The sequence below is a fragment of the Somniosus microcephalus genome, chromosome 6 (genome assembly GCF_052327205.1).
Source record: "Somniosus microcephalus isolate GS21.2 chromosome 6, FLI_Smic_1.0, whole genome shotgun sequence".
Classification (NCBI taxonomy): Eukaryota; Metazoa; Chordata; class Chondrichthyes; order Squaliformes; family Somniosidae; genus Somniosus; species Somniosus microcephalus.
The window spans coordinates 81,839,869-81,851,913 of NC_140992.1; the positions used below are offsets into that span (position 1 = coordinate 81,839,869).

At 46.9% G+C, this 12,045-nt stretch overlaps 1 protein-coding gene across 10 annotated transcripts in view; it reads right to left on the reverse strand.

The window, feature by feature from the left end:
* The window catches only part of rsrc1 (arginine/serine-rich coiled-coil 1), a 525,104-nt gene that overhangs the window by 272,754 nt on the left and 240,305 nt on the right, over nucleotides 1-12,045 (reverse strand). The gene's annotated exons all lie outside the window — the stretch shown is intronic.

Consider the following 12,045-nt stretch of genomic DNA (forward strand, 5'->3'; position numbering starts at 1 on the left):
GCGCGCCATTAAGGAAAGACAGGAACTTCTTACTTTAAACATCGCTGATTCCAGTGCAAAGTGATGCGCAAGTCCATCGTCCTCGTCGCCAGTTTTGTTGTGTCTCAAGGGGTTTTATACCCTTACCTAGATAACAATTAAGAAGGACTCCGGGGTGGAGAGTTTAGTTAATGGCCATTTTATTTACAATGTGCTTCTTCACTCAATGCACTACATTTCCCATAGTGCATTGCAAATCACCACAACAGTATCCCATGTGGGACAATTCTAATACACATTCAAAATACACAACATTCTTGAATATATTTGGCATTGATGTACACAACTTTTCTTAAAATGGCTGTGTGTCAGAGTATGAGGAAAAATGACTGTTCTGATTACAAACCTGAAGGAAGCAGGTTGAGGGAGAGGAGGACTCTGAATCCACCATGAAGAGTTCTTCCACTCAACAGCACAAATTCCTCAGAGTGCATTCCTAGCATGACTTATGAACTGACTTGCATTCCCACCATCATGCTGCCTTCATTTTATGCAGGTTTTCCTTAAAGAATCAGGCTTACATTAGGTTAAGGCAGGCATGACGTATGGAGAGAGATTGGGTCCATTAGGCTTATATTCGCTAGAGTTTAGAAGAATGAGAGGGGATCTCATTGAAACTTATAAAATTCTAAAAGGACTAGACAGACTAGATGCAGGAAGGCTGTTCCCGATGGCGGGGGAGTCCAGAACCAGGGGTCACAGTCTAAGGATAAGGGGTAAGCCATTTAGGACAAGATGAGGAGGAATTTCTTCACCCAGAGAGTGGTGAACCTGTGGAATTCTCTACCACAGAAGACAGTTGAGGCCAATTCATTAAATATATTCAAGAAGGAGTTAGATATATTTCTTACGGCTAAGGGGATCAAGGGATATGGGGAGAAAGCAGGGACAGGGTACTGAATTTGGATGATCAGCCATGATCGCATTGAATGGCGGAGCAGGCTCAAGGGGCCGAATGGCCTACTCCTGCTCCTAGCTTCTATGTTTCTATCAGTCTTAATTTTCTGAGCCCTAATTTTAACAATGAGTTTGTACATTTTATAGGCTGTATTTGTAAATTAACTTACATGATTTTCAATTTATTTGAAATATCATTCTGAATATGACAATTTCACAAAAGGTTGTTCACTATTTTGTATACGTTATTTTGTCTGGGTATTTTTACGTTATACATACAGGTTTAAAATAGGTATTTCATCATTATGGCTTTGTTTACATATAATATTTTGTGTACTGATATACCTATCAATTCATTCCATGAAAAGCGACGAGTTAAGATAGTAACTATAGGTTTTTATTGGCTAAATAACAGAGCCCACCCTCGTGGGTGATCGGTTCCAACAAGGAAGAATACTAGCCAAGCGGTCACCTTTATACCTGGGCAAGCAGGCGGAGCCATGGGCGGAGTCAGCTGAGGTATGCCTAGGTATAACAGCGTGCGTGGCAAGAGGTAACCTTGTGTAGTGATAACAACAGTGTAAACAGTGATAACAATAGTGAACGATAACAGTGGTTTACCACATTCACCCCTTGTTTAAAATTGAGTCCAGCGGGGTGAAGTGTACTACCAGTTCGTGTATGTCAGTCTATCAGGAGGCCTCGCAAGCCTTTCTGACCGGCGCAGCAGCGGCGGCGGTGGTGCAGTATCCGATGTTAATGCTGGTGTCTGCGTGGTCGACAAAGGCCCCTGGGGTTCCGGCATGCCGCCTACAGGAGCTGGATTTGGGGGAGTGGTGGGGGATAACGGTGGTGTCTCAGGGGTGCCCGAGGGTGCGAGGTCTCGCAAGGAGACTGTGTCCTCCCGCCCGTCTGGGTATTCCACATAGGCATACTGGGGGTTGGCGTGCAGGAGGTTCACCCTCTCGACCAGGGGGTCCGTTTTATGGGTCCTCACGTGCTTCCGCAGCAGGACGGGCCCCGGAGAAGTCAGCCATGTTGGTAGCGAGGTTCCCGTAGTCGACTTCCTGGGGAAAACGAACATTTGCTCATGAGGGGTGGCGTTAATGGCGGTACAAAGCAGTGACCGGATGGAATGGAGCGCTGCCGGGAGGACTTCCTGCCAGCGAGAGGGTGGGAGGCCCTTAGACTTTAGGGCTAAGAGGACGGCCTTCCAAACTGTCGCGTTCTCTCTTTCCACCTGGCCGTTCCCCCGGGGGTTGTAGCTGGTGGTCCTGCTCGCAGCAATACCTCTCGCGAGCAGGAACCGGCGAAGTTCCTCGCTCATGAAGGATGAGCCCCGGTCGCTATGTATATAGTTCGGGAACCCGAACAAGGCGAAGAGGTCGTTCAGGCATTTGATGACCGTGGTACTGGTCATGTCTGGGCAGGGGATGGCGAAGGGGAAAGGGAGTACTCGTCAATAATGTTGAGGAAGTACACATTACGGTCAGAGGACGGGAGGGGCCCCTTAAAATCGATGCTCAAGCGCTCGAAGGGGCGGGTGGCCTTGATCAGGCTTGCTCTGTCCGGCCTATAGAAATGCGGTTTGCATTCGGCACAGACTTGGCAGTTCCTGGTCATGGTCCTGACCTCCTCGATGGAGTAGGGCAGGTTGCGGGCCTTAATGAAGTGGTAAAGTCTAGTGACCCCGGGGTGGCAGAGGTCGTTGTGGAGGGTCCGCAGTCTATCACCTTGCGCGTTGGCGCGTGTACCTCGTGATAGAGCATCTGGGGGCTCGTTGAGTTTACCAGGCCGGTACAAGATATCGTACTTGTAGGTGGAGAGCTCAATTCTCCACCTCAAGATCTTGTCGTTCTTGATTTTGCCCCTCAGCTTGTTATTAAACATAAAAGCAACCGAACGCTGGTCGGTGAGGAGGGTAAATCGTTTGCCTGCCAGGTAATGCCTCCAGCGTCGTACCACTTCCACAATCGCCTGGGCCTCCTTCTCGACAGAAGAGTGTCGGATCTCAGGGCCCTGGAGGGTCCTTGAGAAGAAGGCCACAGGTCTCCCCGCCTGGTTAAGGGTTGCAGCTAGGGCGAAGTCGGATGCATCGCTCTCCACTTGGAAAGGGATGGACTCATCCACTGTGTGCATTGTGGCCTTCGCAATGTCTCCTTTTATGAGGGAGAAGGCTGCGCATGCTTCTGCTGTCAGGGGGAAGGAGGTGGACTTCATGAGGGGTCTGGCTTTGTCCACATAATTGGGCACCCATTGGGCATAGTAAGCGAAGAGCCCCAGGGTTCTCTTCAGTGCCTTTTGACAGTGGGGAAGGGGAAGCTCCATGAGGGGGCGCATTCTTTCGGGGTCGGGGCCGATGACTCCGTTCTCTACTACGCAGCCGAGGATGGCAAGGCGCGAGGTGTTAAACACACATTTCTCCTTATTGTAAGTGAGATTCAGCCGTTGGGCCGTACGGAGGAATTTCTCCAGATTAACATCGTGGTCCTGCTGGTCGTGGCCGCAGATGGTGACGTTATCTAGATAAGGAAACGTGGCCTGCAGCGCGTTCTGGTCAACCATCCGGTCCATCTCCCTTTGGAAGACCGAAACCCCGTTGGTGACGCCGAAGGGAACCCTAAGGAAGTGGTAGAGGCGGCCATTCGCCTCGAAGGCGGTATACTGGCGGTCCTCAGGGCGGATAGGGAGTTGGTGATAGGCCGACTTAAGGTCGATGGTGGAGAATACCCAGTACTGTGCAATCTGGTTGACCATGTCAGATATGCGGGGGAGGGGGTATGCGTCCAGCTGGGTGTACCGGTTTATGGTTTGGCTGTAGTCGATGACCAGGCGGTTTTTATTGCCGGTCTTAACGACTACGACCTGGGCACGCCAGGGGCTGGTGCTCCCCTCGATGATGCCCTCCTTCAGGAGACGCTGCACCTCAGAGCTAATAAAAGCTCTGTCCCCGGCGCTGTACCGCCTGCTCTTGCTAGCGACGGGTTTACAGTCGCGGGTGAGGTTAGCGAACAAGGAGGGGGGCGGGACTTTGAGAGTGGAGAGGCCGCAGGTGGTATGCGGCGGGCGGTTTAAAAACTGCTGGTTGTAGACTGTGAGTAGGGGGAGGGGTCCACCGTATGCCAAAGTGACACTTTGGAGGTGGCATTGGAAATCCAGCCCTAGTAGGACGGCAGCGCAGAGCTGGGGCAGGACGAGAAGTTTAAAGTTTTTATATTCCGTGTCCCTAACCGACAGGGTCACCACACAGTATCCGCTGGCGTCTGTTTAATGGGACTTCGACGCCATCGAGATCCGATGGCGCGTTGGCCGGACAGTGAGGGAGTAGCAGCGCACCGTTTCTGGGTGAATAAAACTCTCCGTGCTCCCGCTGTCGAACAGGCAGGTCGTGGCGTGGCCGTTTACCTCGATGTCCATCATGGACCTGGACAGATGATGCGGGAGAGCTTGGTCAAGCGTGACGGAGGCCAGTGTATGGCTGAGTGAGCTGCTGTCATCGGCAGGTGAGGCGGTGGTCGGGTCTGGAGACAACATGGCGGCCGAGTGCAGCGAACAAAATGGCGGAGAAGATGGCCGCCCCCACGACTCACATGAGGCACTGCTGGCGTCTGTGGCCTTGATCAAAGATGGCCGCACCCACGACTCACGAGGCACTGCTGGCGTCTGTGGCCTTGATCAAAGATGGCCGCCCCCACAACTCACATGAGGCACTGCTGGCGTCTGTGGCTTTCCCTCTGCAGGCGTTCGCGAAGTGGCCTTTTTTTTCTGCAGCCGGAGCAGGTCGCGTTTCTTGCAGGGCAGCGCGCCCTTTGATGTCTCGCCTGGCCACAGAAATAGCAGCTGTCGGCCCGATCGCGGGGCTCCGCTGCCACAGCAGGTCCCGGGGGTGGCGGTCCCGATCGATTCCGGGACACCGACGCCGTAGTAGGTCCCAGGGGCGGCGGTGCGAGGGGTATTGCGGCCGGAGTCGGGCCCGATTCCCACGGTCGCGCAGCACTGTACCCGGAGTACGCCTCGAGGTCCCGATGGGCCACTTCCAGGGAGCGAGCGAGGGCTGTAGCTGCTTTCAAGTCGAGGTCCTTTGATTCAAGCAGTCTTTGCCGTGAGTAGTCGGACCGAAGGCCTTTCACGAAGGCATCACGGATATTTCCTTCAGCATGTTGTGCAGCCGATACAGCTTTAAAGTCACAGTCCCTGCCGAGTGTTTGTAGCGCCCGTAAAAATTCATCTACAGACTCTCCTGGCTGTTGCGAGCGGGATCTTAGGAGATGTCTGGCATACATTGAATTTACTGGGCTCCGGTACTGCTCTTTTAGCAGGTCGAGGGCCTCCTCGTATGTAGCAAGGTCCCGGATGAGTGCAAATACTTTAGGGCTCACCTGGGCAGTCAGAACTCTTAGTTTGTCGGCTTCCGATGGCACGCCGGAGGCTACCAGGTAGGATTCAAAGCAGCTCAGCCAGTGATCGAAGTCGAGGGCTGAATTCGCTGCCTGTGGGTTTAGATCCAGGTACGGCGGTCGGAGGGCTCGCAGCCAAGTCGGCTGCTGGGGCTGGTCAGTCATTTCAAAATTTAGCCAATAAAATTGATATATCTATCAATTCATTCCATGAAAAGCGACGAGTTAAGATAGTAACTATAGGTTTTTATTGGCTAAATAACAGAGCCCACCCTCATGGGTGATCGGTTCCAACAAGGAAGAATACTAGCCAAGCGGTCACCTTTATACCTGGGCAAGCAGGCGGAGCCATGGGCGGAGTCAGCTGAGGTATGCCTAGGTATAACAGCGTGCGTGGCAAGAGGTAACCTTGTGTAGTGATAACAACAGTGTAAACAGTGATAACAACAGTGTAACAATAGTGAACGGTTGTGAACGATAACAGTGGTTTACCACATGTACCAACATCATACCAATACTCATCATAGCACGGGACTCAGGTACCAAATTGTCTGTATACTTATATTTAAGATCATTCAGGCCCTGACATATGCTGAGAATTGAGATGGCATTATTGCTCTGGAATATAACCTAAAATGTATCATTTGTATTGTAATATGGCACTTTCTTATCCGTTGTTATGTTCAGTCTATGACTTTGATTTTTTTTCTCTGGTGGACAACAATAGATGGGTTGACTCCAGGTTGTATAGCACATGATGCGGCCAGAGCCAATGGATTGATACTGGAAAATACCAATGCTGCTATATAACTATCGATGTTGTTATTACGAGTTCAGTATAATTTAATAGTAGGTGTATAAAATTTTTGTTTTGTGTACAGCTGAACAATGAAAAATAACCAGTAGTGCATACATTTTGTCCCATTCAAACTTAGGTTATGACACAGAAAGTATTTTCAGCTACATAGCACTTGGGTGAAGACCTGGTCATTCCATGTCCATCAATGGCGGTAGTAAGAAGAATTTGAAGTGATGAATTAAAAGTATCATACAAGTATGTTATCACAGTCTTAAAATGTATTGAGCCAAGTGCAATCTTCCTTACAGCAATACACAAAATAAGCCTTGTGACAACACTGTTTGTAATAAGACATGGACCAGGTATTTCTGTACTCCCAGTGAGAAGCTGTGCTCGTATGAAATACAGATCAGATTATCAGGGCTACAATGTTGTAACCCTAGCTCCGACCCACACTCCCCTTGAATGCGGATTTGCTTCTATAAGTACAGAATTAACCCTTATAATTACAACTGAGAGCATTGTAACAAATGTGGGCATACTTAAAACTTTAATGGTCCATAATAGTGCTGACAATGAAAATTCATCAAAACAAATTATTTCCAGAAATGTGTAAAATAACCATTTTAAAGCACAATCTTTCAGATGGATGATTGTGTTTAAAAATAAAATTGTGGTTGCATACATTTCTGCAAGTAATAGCTAATTTAACTGATGCAAAAAATATATATATTTTAAAAAGGGCCTCATGTCGGGTTGGTGTCGTACACCATGCGTAAAAAGGCACAGCTTTACATCTTTAATGATACTTCTTTGAAGTTGATGGGAGGAAAAAGCTCTTCCTGAATTGTAGCCCTGCCATATGTTCAACCAAGTTCAAACACTAATATTGGGTGAATGTGTGTGGTTGTTCCATGTGGCAACTCTGTACATCTTAAAAAGGTGAAACAATATTTTTGAAATTGCTCTTGCTGAATTGCCTTTTAATTCAGCATTTTCCTCTCGCCCTGTTAGTTGACAGTAATGAAGAATGTACAATACCAACCACCAAAATATTCTCTGCCTGAACCACAGAGGTTTTCAGCACAGGAGGAGGCAGATCGGCCCATCCAATTTGTTAAATCAAGCCAAAACTATTCACATTGCCCTGCTCTCTTCCCAGAGATCTATTTCCTCTGCTTTGAATGTTTATCTTGCTGATAGAACTGAACAATTGAAAGTAAAATATATTTTGAGAACAATAGATCAAAATGATGAAAGTAGCATAAAGCATGAATTTTTTAATTCTTTTGTAGTCACTTTGGAAACAAAATGCATCTACTGGAAGTTTTTATTTATACAGTTTTTTATGAAAATAAAAATAGCGAGGGAGGGACTGGAAAGATAAACAGATGCATAGAGAGTGGAATATTTAAAACCACTGAAGTTTATGGCACTTAAGAAGGCTACTTTTTTTTTTTAATGTATTCATTTTTATGGGATCTGAGTGAATGTTTAAGGTGGTGGATGGGGTGCCAATCAAGCGGGCTGCTTTGTCCTGGGTGGTGTCGAGTGTTGTTGGAGCTGCACTCATCCAGGCAAGTGGAGAGTATTCCATCACACTCCTTACTTGTACCTTGTGGAAAGGCTTTGGGGAGTCAGGTGATGAGACACTCACTGCAGAATACCTAGCCTCTGACCTGCTCTTGTTGCCACAGTATTTATGTGGCTGATTCAGTTAAGTTTCTGGTCAATGGTGACCCCCAGGATGTTGATGGTGGGGGATTTGGCGATGCCATTGAATGTCATGGGGAGGTGGTTAGATTCTCGCTTGTTGGAGATAGTCATTGCCTGGTACTTCTGCGGCGCGAATGTTACCTGCCATTTATCAGCCCAAGCCTGAACGTTGTCCAATTCTTGTTGCACGCGGGCATGGACTGCTTCATTATCTGAGGAGTTGTGAATGGCACTGAACACTGTGCAGTCATCAGCGAACATCCCCATTTCTGACCTTATGTTGGAGGGAAGGGAAGCAGCTGAAGATGGTTGGGCCTAGGACACTGCCCTGAGGAACTCCTGCAGCGATGTCCTGGGGCTGTGATGATTGACCTTCAACCACCACAACTATCTTCCTTTGTGCTAGGTATGACTCCAGCCAGTGGAGAGTTTCCTCCCCGATTCCTATTGACTTCAGTTTTGCTAGGGCTCCTTGATGCCAGACTCGGTCAAATGCTACCTTGATGTCAAGGGCAGTCACTCTCACCTCACCTCTGGAATTCGGCCGATGGTGACTGTACCAGCTCTTTGCTAAAGCAATCCAAAACTTATCCCACTGTCCTGCTCTCCCCATAGCCCTCCATCTTCCTTTGCTTCAAATATTTATCCAATTTTCCCTGAAAAGATGCAATGGTCTCGGCTTTAACCACTTCCAGTGGGGGCAACATTCTAGGCTTCAACAACCCTCTCCTAACCTCTCTCCTCACTCAGTGACAATTTTAAATTAAGGACCTCTTATCACTGATTCCCCAACCATGGAATAAAGTCTTTCCCAATTTACTTAAGCCTTTCATAAATTTGAAAACCACTATTAAATCTCTTTTTAGCCTTCTCTTCCCAAGTGGAAATATTCCCATTATCTCAGGCCTCTTCTTCATAAACTATAGTTTCCCAAACCTGCTTTCATCATGATGTTCGATTGCTGGTTTATCTGAAAATTATGGTCTCCAAAGCCAACACAAATCTGTAAAAATTATGGTCCAAAGGAGCCAGTGGAAAAAGAGGGAAGAAAAGCCTAAATTTAAGATCCAGTGGTTTACTGTCTCAACTTCACATTGTTTTCCGTGCCATACCCATCTACTTTGGAATAGTCTGCTCTGTAAAGACTTACAATCCCTTAGTGGAAGGCATTACTCATGGGGCTACATAGTAGGCTGCGTGTATTCGCGTACACAGTATGCCTGTTGGAGTGATTTGTTACTGTATTGCCACCATCCTGGTTGGGATTGAGCAATATGGGATATTATCACTTATCCTATCTCCTATGTAAGAGCTCAAATGCATCCCTGCAGTAGACAAAAGACCATGTTCTTCCTGGTTTTACAAATGTCATCACGTGATGTTTATAATCCATTAAAAAAATGATTGCCCATGTATTTGAGTGGAAGTGGACATTATGGAGAACAACTTACACTGACTGCTTTCTATACTGTTGTGCTTTTGGGATGACAAAATACCCAGAGTACACCTTCCTTTTAGATTTGACTTATGGTTAAACAAAAACACAACTACAGTAAATGTCAAAGAAAGTGGTACTTGCAGCAGTTACACACCTGGTCCCAGGGTTTCACATCAAGAGGCATTTACAGCTGTAATATCCATCAGAACTCAGATAAAGGAAAATGCTTGCATCAGAAACACTTTTACGGCATTCAGTTATTCGACTGAGTATTAATTAATTCAAACATTATTCACTGATGTACATACAAACGTGCATTTACATGGGCGAGCACAAGTGAATATTATGCATAAATTGACAGCATGGGATCATTTAAAATTTTAATACTGTCTTGCAGCAGAATTAAAAATTCAGGCTATAAAGGTTAATTCTGCACCTTTATGTGTTTTTTTTGCAGTCATGTTGCTCTTTCTGAAATAAGACGGTTGCATTGGTTTACTGCATTGCAGACCATAAACAGCAGTGCCTATGTAAGTAGTATCTCCCTGGTTTTCCCCAACTGTCAACAACCAAAAAGAAAAAATATTCAGATATATTTTTTTTTAAATTGGATGTTCAACACACATGGAACATTCACCTCAGCACTGTAGGTGACTATCTATTCTACCAGTCTGGCATACTGCAGCAGTGATACTGCTTACCACTTGGAATATAGTCAACTGTTTCAAGATGCAAAGAAACATACCTTGCTCTGGAATCCATCAATTTTTAAAAACAATACCCTAGGAAGACACACTGGCACAATGCAATGATGCACTACCGTGTTGTTCCATGGTGGAATTTGGATACAAGTTCACATCCCCGATTCTCCACACAGCGAACTCCTAATCTCAATTAGGTTTTCAAGAGAGCTGGAGACCGAAGATAAGCCACTTGCATGCAAAGAAAAGAGGGAAAATCAGAGATAAGTTGACCAGAACTAGAGCACCGCACTACAGTCAAGCCTGCTTATATGAATTAAAAACATAGCAACATAGAAGATAGAAGCAGGAGTAGGCCATTTGGCCCCTCGAGCCTGCTCCGCCATTCAATGAGATCATGGCTGATCATCCAAATTCAGTACCCCGTTCCTGCCTTCTCCCCATATCCCTTGATCCCTTTAGCCTTAAGAAATATATCCAACTCCTTCTTGAATATATTTACTGAATTGGCCTCCACTGCCTTCTGTGGTAGAGAATTCCACAGGTTCGCCACTCTCTGGGTGAAGAAATTCCTCCTCATCTCAGTCCTAAATGGCTTACCCCTTATCCTTAGACTATGACCCCTAGTTCTGGACTCCCCGGCCATCGAGAACATCCTTCCTGCATCTAGTCTGTCCAGGCCTGACAGAATTTTATAGCTTTTGATGAGATCCCCTCTCAATCTTCTAAACTCCAGTGAGTACAAGCCCAATCGACACAATCTCTCATCGTACGTCATTCCTGCCATCCCAGGTATTAGCCTGGTGAATCTTTGCTGCACGCCTTCCATGGCAAGAACGTCCTTCCTCAGATAAGGCAACCAAAACTGCACACAATACTCAAGGTGCGGTCTCACCAAGGCCCTGTACAACTGCAGCAAGACATCCTTGTTCCTGTACTCGAACCCTCTTGCTACGAAGGCCAACATACCATTTGCCTTCTTAACCGCCTGCTGCACCTGCATGCTTACCTTCAGCGACTGGTGCACAAGAACACCCAGGTCTCTGCACTTCCCCTTCTCCCAATCTATTGCCATTCAAATAATAATCTGCCTTCCTGTTTTTGCCACCAAAGTGGATAACCTCACATTTATCCACATTATAGTGCATTTGCCATGTTTCTGCCCAATCACCCAACCTGTCCAAATCGTACTGGAGTTTCACGACATCCTCCTCACAGCATACCCTCCCACCCAGCTTTGTGTTGTCTGCAAATTTGGAGATACTACATCCAATTCCCTCGTCCAGATCATTAATATATATTGTGAACAGCTGGAGTCCTAGGACCGATCCTTGCGGTACCCCACTAGTCACTGCCTGTCACTCAGAAAACAGAAAATGCTGGAGAAACTCAGCAGGTCAGGCAGTATCTGGGGGGAGGGGATGAAAGAACAAAAGGGAAGGTCTGTGAAAGGATGGAAGGCGGGAAAGATTAAGAGGTATTCAAGGCAAAAGGAGATGGTAATGGAACAGGTTAAGAAACAAAGGATGGCTCTAGATGAAGTGTAAATTGTGCTGGCAGAATGAAAGACAGCTGCCATGTGGGGAGAAGAAAAAAAGACACAGACAAAAAGTGTGGATAAAATAAATAAATATATATATATATATATAAAAAAAATAGGGGCCGAGGTTATGATCTGAAATTGTTGAACTCTATGTGGAGTCCGGAAGGCTGTAAAGTGCCTAATCGAAAGATGATGTGCTGTTCCTCAAGCTTATGCTAAGCTTCCGTAGAACGATGCAAGAGGCCGAGGACAGTGAGGCCCGAGTGGGACTGGAGTGGTGAATTAAAGTGACAGGCGACCAGAAGCTCGGGGTCCCCCTTACGGACTGAACGGAGGGCTTCCGCAAAGCGGTCACCCAATCTGCGTTCCGTCTCCCCAATGTAGAGGAGACCACATCGTGAGCAGCGAATACAGTATACTAAATTGCAAGATGTACAAGTAAATCACTGTTTCACCTGGAAGGGGTGTTTGGGGCCCTGGACAGTGGGAAGGGGGGGGTATAAGGCCATGTGTTG